The sequence below is a fragment of the Tasmannia lanceolata genome, unplaced genomic scaffold, assembly GCF_043159265.1.
Source record: "Tasmannia lanceolata isolate RefF3 unplaced genomic scaffold, GAP_Taslan_0.1 ptg000029l, whole genome shotgun sequence".
Taxonomy (NCBI): domain Eukaryota; kingdom Viridiplantae; phylum Streptophyta; class Magnoliopsida; order Canellales; family Winteraceae; genus Tasmannia; species Tasmannia lanceolata.
In genome coordinates this window covers 8,648,382-8,655,932 of record NW_027518706.1, presented here as the reverse complement: position 1 = coordinate 8,655,932, position 7,551 = coordinate 8,648,382, and the positions used below count along the sequence as shown (strand labels likewise).

Here is a 7,551-nt window from a genome sequence, read left to right as displayed (position 1 = left end):
TCCTCATTGGGCCCCACAATTTCGGGTGATCTAAACCATTCGTTTGTTGGGCCCCAACGTAGATAGGTCGTGCCCATAAAATATTCTCCTTAGGATGATACTAAGTTCCTAACCCTGACTGATCCGTGGAGGTTTCTATATTGTGCCGTCGGTTTTATACCTCCACGGATCATTGGTTAGGATAATCTTTTGGAGAAGATTTTATGGGCATGCCCTATCTACGTTGAGGCCCAGCAAATGAATGGTTTAGCCCAAACAATATGGGCCCAACAAATGAATGGTCTATATTGTGCACGCCCAATCTAGGAAGCGACTAATCCTTCGGAAAAAAAATATGATACTGGAAAATGATATTAACACAATCGCCCAGAACATTTTGAATGTGTGGCCCACATGGGTTGTGGGCCCTACCACCATAAGTGTGTTGGTTTTTGGACCCATTATTGATGGGGAGCTGACGTATTCACCCCTATTAATTCTGGAGACACCCCTTCTAGGACCTTCACACCTACTAAAGTAGGCAGTCACCCCATTTAAGATCTTCTCACCTACTAAGTTTGGTAGCCATTACAACAAGTTAGAAATTTAGTAAATGACAAAAATAACTATTAAAGCAGCCCATATCCAATCTTTCTCTGTTAGTCGCCCATAACCAGCCTCTCACCCAAATTTCGAAAAATAAATTGGATTTTTATTAGAGTCAGTTTTCCCTTTTTCCAGCCTTTTCTCCCCCTCTTCTGTCCCATTCCCACCCTAAGCTAATATTTAGTGGGAAAAAAAATTATGATAGCAAAACATGGCCTTAGTAAATAGGGCTGATCCAAACCGTCCACTAGATGAGCCAAAGCCTAAATAGGTCGTGCCCCAAAAAATATTTTCATAGGTTGATCCTAACCCTCCGATCTATAGAGGGTTAGGATCAACCCTCTAACATTCAGATCGGAAGGTTAGGGTCAACCTATGTAAATGATTTCTGGGAGACGACCTATTTAGGCTGTGACCCATCCACTGGACCGTTTGGATCATCCTATGGTGCGGACCATACCGTACTTTTAATAAAGTGAGAGTGCCCTCATCAAAATACAGTAGTGCTGATAACATTTCCCTAAAGAAAATATATCTTTAGGGAGCTGGACAATTTCGTTGCTCTCAAGTCATTGATCATTTGGCATTGTAAGGAGCTGGTGTCTTTGCCGGAGGGATTGCGAAACCTCACATCTCTCGAAAAGTTGGAGATTGGACTGTGTGATAGTCTAATATCATTGCCGGATGACGTGCGGTATCTCATTGCCCTCCAAAATCTGCGAATCGGTTATTGTGATGAGTTGGCAACATTACCAGATGGGCTGCTACGGCATTTGGAATCTCTTCAATCAATGGATATCTTTCACAGTGATAAGCTCGTTTCTTTGTTGGATGACTCGCAGTACCTCATTGCCCTCCAAAATATGGAAATCAGTTTTTGTGATAAGTTTGAATCATTGCCAGATGGGCTACAACATGTCACTACACTGCAAGACCTATCCATTGGCTACTGTCGGATCATGCAGAATTTGCCAGAGTGGGTCGAAAAGCTCACATCTCTTCGATCTTTGACCATCTGTGGTTGTGATAATATGACTTCATTGCCCGCCGGACTACAACGCCTCACCGCACTCCAAAGACTGTCTATTATCAATTGTCGAAATTTGAGGAGACGATGCGAAAGGGAGAGAGGAGAGGATTGGCACAAAATAGCCCATGTACCGCATATCACTATTACATGATGTCATTGCCTGGTTCGTTATCTCCTCATCCCCTCTTTTATCTTTTAATAACCAATGTCCTTGCATTCTCTTTCTTTCCTTCATCTACACCAAATAATGTTAATATACAGTCAACACTTCCTTCCTTTAGGTTTTGCTTTCTCAACTTATGTGGAAATGCATATGTTTTTTTCCATAATTTATTCTTACAAATTGTCCTATGTATCATTCTTTTTTACTAATTAATGTATTTACCATCAATTACTAATAGAGGAAAGGGTTCATGCTAATGTTAGCAGCTAGCTTAGCTGCTAACGTTTGAATAAAACAAGGGTGTGGCCACGTTGTTGGGGTGATCCTAAGCATTCATTTGAAAGGCTCCATCATGGATGGGGTGTGTACCAAAAATCAACTTCATTGGATCATCATAGGATGTCTATTTGTGGGGGTGAAAATGGACAGATACTGTTTGTCCACTAATCTGCCCATTTTCACCCCCCAAATGGACACCCTAAGATGATCAAATGGAGCTGATTTTTGGTACTCACCCCATCCATGATGGTGCAACAACGTGGCCCCGACCTTGTTTAAGCTAACTTTAGCACCTAAGCTTAGCTGCTAACGTTGGCAGGAACCCTTTCCTCTCACTAATATCTAAATTATATTACTTAGAAAGAATCATGATCTAGCCAAAAATAAACCTCTAACTTTTTTAGCAAGTCCCTAGATACTACTTATGTTAAGATAGGCCAGGAATGATTTTCTTTTTCATGAAAAATAAAAAGATGCCCGTTGTGGGTAATTTTACATGCACATCTTTTTCATTTTTTGCCGTCCCAAAAATTTATTTATTCATATTTCTATGAAAATTTCAATTGTTTTTAACTTGATAAAAATAAACGATCTTTTCTGGCAAAACAAATTATATTTTGTTAAATAATAGTTTTTGTCCACATAAAAAAATCTTGTTTTATGTTGGACTTTTCAGAAACATTTTCCAAAAAAGTTAACGTTTTGACTTTTTCTTGAGTTTTAATCGACACTATAGTTTGTAAATGAGGGATTTTCATAAAGATTAAATCTCTTCCTTGATGTCATTTTCGTGAGCTGATCCTGTTATATTGTTTATCTATTTCCTTTCTAATATACAGTTGGTTGTTTCTTACTTTCAAGGTGTGAGAGTCGACTAAACTAAAGATCGTTTCTTGCCTCCTTGCCTTTCTGTTTGCATTGGTTCTGCCCCCTGTTTGGCTACAATTAGGAGGGTTTTCTACAGGCTTGTGGGTGGGTTTTGGGAAGAATTTTCTGTTCAGGATTGACTCTGCTCTTTTGGAAGAGGTCTATGCTGGTTTCTGTATGTTCAACCTATGGAAGTGATTTGTGGGGCACAACCTATTTAGGATGTGGCCCATCTAATGGACGGTTTGGATCATCCTATGGTGCGGGCCATACTGTACTTTTAATAAAGTGAGGAGTGCAATCATCAAAATATAGTAGTGCTGATAACATTTCGATTTGTGGAGCTTGAAAGTACATCGGGCCATAGACATGCTGTGCTCTAAAATTGGGCCCAGAAGGAAAATCATAATCTTTCGATTTGTGGAGGTTTCTATACCCAGTCGTCCATTTTAAACCTCCACAAATCAAAGGGTTAGGATCATCCTCATTTTTGGAGCACGGCATATCTATGGTGGGGTCCAACACATCCATTCATATGGGCCTCACTGTACTTTTTGCTCCAAATGCAGCTGCACTAGTGCTCACCGTATAGAAACTCAGTAAGTGCAACTAAATAAATAGAAATAAATTAATAGTTAGAAAAACGCCAAGCTAATGTTTTATGTAATGTACACAATAGCATTATAGGACATTAAATGGAGCATCCTTCTCTATGGCTATTGATTTTTATTATTTTGGAGCTGCTTTTCTGTCCTTTTCTAACTGCTTTCAATGAACTCTTCTTGCAGATGAAGGGAATCATTGTTGTCTTGCCACTGTTTTACTGAGTTCAAAGGTAAGAGATTTGGTGTATTTGTCCAGATATTTCATTAAGAAAAAAAACCATTTATAATAATAATAAGAGGAATGCTAAACTCAGGGGCATCCTTGCTAAAATGGGCTGAAAGGGCGCCCCAATTGGCTGCACGTCACCATCTAGCATTTATGATGGCTGCAGGCCAAAGATTATTAAATGCACTTTGGTGACTTGTAGCCAATGGCGGCCCCCTTTCAGCCCAGTTTTGCAAGGGCGCCCTTGAGTTTAGCATACCTCTAATAATAATATTATTATTGACATGGGTGAACTATAATTTTGCAGCCCGAGACACAAAACGGGTTTATTTGGGTCCACATGCATCAGACATGGATGGATGGTTTTGGAGCGAGAAACCAGACATCCTGGCTATTCTAGATGTTGGGTTCGAGTCCGATGCCAAATATCTGGTAATAATTTTTCTTTTGATATAATAAGTTTCTGTCATCTTTTAATTTATACCAGCCAGTTGATTAGCACCAAGCGTACTTGTGACTTGGAAACACATCATTGGCGCATGGATTGTTAATTTATTCTGTTATTTTTTCTTAACAATTTCATCGAGAATGATATACTTTTATCAGAAAAAGGGCAGCTGGTCTGTGCAAAGTTCTACCTATGATTTCTTATGTGACTTATAAACTCCCAAGGATCAGACTTGACCTCTATTTTTTTAAAGAAACTACAAAGTGATCCCTTTAGACACTTTAAAAACTTCCTGTGTCAACCATCTCTACTCGCCCGAGTCTACTCTGTTTTACTGTGGCCAAGTTCTCACCCAATTCTGACATTTGTCTTCCCAAGTCCATCAACTCATTTATCTAGGCTGAGTTCTCGTTCGAGTTCTTAAAAAGTGGTTTTGACTATGATAATAAGTTTGAAGTTTCAAAAGAGTGAAATATTTCACGAAGAGGAATATCCAATGTGGCCTGTCCATTGGGTTGCTTATGGCCCAAAATCTGCTATGATTGGATAATTCTGACAATCTGACCAAGAGTTGCTAATCAGTGGCCAGGATTATTGGCAATAGTTAACATTTAATAGCCAAGATTGCTTTGGTTAGATTGTGTCTGACTGGAGTTGTTTGGGCCATGGCCAATCCAACGAGGTTCTTACTACTAATAAGTGATAAATTCTCAAAGATTTGGTAGAGTAGATTTTATAAGTAATGAAGATTGCAATTTATTTTTTGAAAAAAGATGACGGTTATATCAAGTCTTCCTCTCTACCACCAATCATCCATCCATTCCTTTGTAACATTTCTTAATTTCGGTGAACACAGCTCTCCCACCTTTATAGAATCATTTTGTCTAATGGGTCCTGAATATGACATCAAAATGTTCCCATTTTATTTCGAAATACTCTTCCAATACCCACCAGTCTTGCTAAAGGAGCAACCATCGAAGTTCAGGTTTGATTTTTTTTTCTTGGGGCTACTTCCTATAATTTCTTTGTTCCACTTTCTAAGTATCTTCTCAATTTTATAATCTTTGTGTTCCTGCACATTGCTGCCAACTTGCCATTTGTACCTTAATTTTTCATGCATTTAGCCCATAAATGCAACACGTTAAATGTTTGTGTGTTAAATTCAGTCCATCTACTCCACATAAAAGTGAACGGAGCTATAAGCCTCAGTACCTTTACCACAGCAACTCCATCTTCCATCAGCTCTAATGTTACTTAGCAATACCTTTGATTTTGAACCATTGACCTACCTTTGTCCATATGAATGTTACACGTTTACAATGTAGCAGGAGATGGTTCGCTGATTCCCCTTCTTCTCTGCATATGCTACAAATATTTGCCTACTGAAACTCCTTTCTTTCCAAACAATCTTGGAGTGTTAATATTCATTAAATATTCAAAAAAAATAAAATAAAAAAATATTCATTAACATAGCTATCCATACGAATGCTTAAACTCTTGTAGGGATTTCAACACCTTCACCAAAAGGTATGTTGAATCCTCATGTGGGAGAAGTGAATAGTAGAATGACTTAACCTTGACATCACAATTGTTGTAAAAGACATGCACATTCTGACTCTTTTAGGTTTCTACCCAAACTACATGTTCCACTACCTTTTTGTTGCATTTAGATTATCTTGGCATTTTGGTTCTAGACTGGCCCATTAGATTCTCGAGAAAGCTTGCAATACGCAGACTTTACCTAACCAGGTATCTTGTCAAAACCTCAAACCTCACTCTGTCACTCTCCAAACATATCCCCACTCCCATTTGAAATGGCTTTACCAAGCCCTACAGCATCTCTCTATCTAATTTCATAACCTCCCATCTATCTCAAAGATTCTCTAAAATTTTTGGGTTTCTTTGAATTAAATTCTTGAATTCTCAAAAAATTAATAAAAAATAGGGAAAAATACAGTTACACCCCCTCAACTTTCTGACACATTCAACGATAACCCTGTAGTTTCAAACTCATCAACATACAGTGATGGTTTAAAATCAATCGTAGCTGATTACGATTAATTGGCGAAGGTATAATTTGTTGTCGCTATTTTTATTTTGTAGCGACGGTTAACCGGCGACACAGAAAAAATGCCGTTGCTCTAGGCTATTTTTCTTGTAGTGATTTCAAGGTCAAGTCTAAAATTTAAGGAGTTAAGCTAGAGAAAGATAATTGGATTATAAAATTCTCAACCCAAATGAATAGGAAGCCATTATTCGAGCTAAAAGATTTGAATGAGTTTTGCACAATTCTATCAAATTTTCGAATGTTTACAGTTTATGATTTATGGTCGCAATCTGTCTAGAGCTTACAAGGTTGCAAGATAAAATACCTGTGTTTCTCTTTTCTTTATTTTAAGTGTGGTTTCTTTGTAGCATTTCTTCGATTTCCCCCCCTATTTTACTTCTATTGGGTTGTTCTCATGAGGATGGAAATCCTTGGATAAGCTGTTCAAGCGATTGGATATCATATCATGCTCGGATAATTTTATATAGAAATAACATTGTCTCTGTTTGGATTGCAATAAAAACATTTTTTTTTTTTATAAAAAGGGCAGCCCAGTGCACGAGGCTCCCGCCAATGCGGGGTCTGGCGAGGGCTAGATGTACGCAGACCTATAACCCAAGGCTGCGGAGACTACTGGATCATGCCTAGCACGGGCCGCTACTGTTAACAAGCCGTGCCCTGGGGCATTGCCACCTTTAATCAAATTATTATAAATTAGAGGAATGTTAAACTCAGGTATGCCCTTCCAAAAATCCGATGAAAGGGCGCCTCCATTGGTTGAATGCCACCAAAGTGCAATTTGTGTTCTTTTCCTTCAACCAAAGGGGGCGCCCTTGAGTTTAGCATTCCTCTATAAATTAAGGTTGATTTAAAAGTAGTAAATTTTAGAAATATTTTTCCTTCCCAAACTTCTCCGGAAATTCTTGGAATCCAAACAGAGCCAGTGGATAAACATGCGCTCCACTTGGCTTTAAGAGCTTTTTGAGAACCGACAGACAAGTGGATCGCATGTTTATCAAAACAAGTGGGCGCAGATATCATTTCCTTTAAAGAAAAAAGGGAAATGATTTCAGCACAACCATTGCATCTTCTCATTTTCCAAACTCAAAAGGTCATAGATTACCCAAACAGGCCATTTGGCAATTATAAAAATGAGATTTTTTATGGTGTACGTATTTTGCAGAATGTACTGTACAGACCACACTGTAGGATGATCTAAACCGTCCATGTGATTGAACACAACGTAAATAGGTCTTGCCCAAAAAATCATTTCCGTAGGATGATCCTGACCCTCCGATCTA

At 38.5% G+C, this 7,551-nt stretch overlaps 1 long non-coding RNA gene across 1 annotated transcript; it reads left to right on the top strand.

Annotated features, from left to right (window-relative positions):
• Positions 1-1,100: 1,100 nt before the first annotated feature.
• On the top strand, positions 1,101-4,723 carry LOC143859220 (uncharacterized). Its single transcript, XR_013239194.1, has 3 exons — positions 1,101-1,778; positions 2,919-3,759; positions 4,063-4,723. It is a non-coding gene; the product is annotated as an uncharacterized LOC143859220 (long non-coding RNA).
• The last annotated feature ends 2,828 nt before the right edge of the window (positions 4,724-7,551 follow it).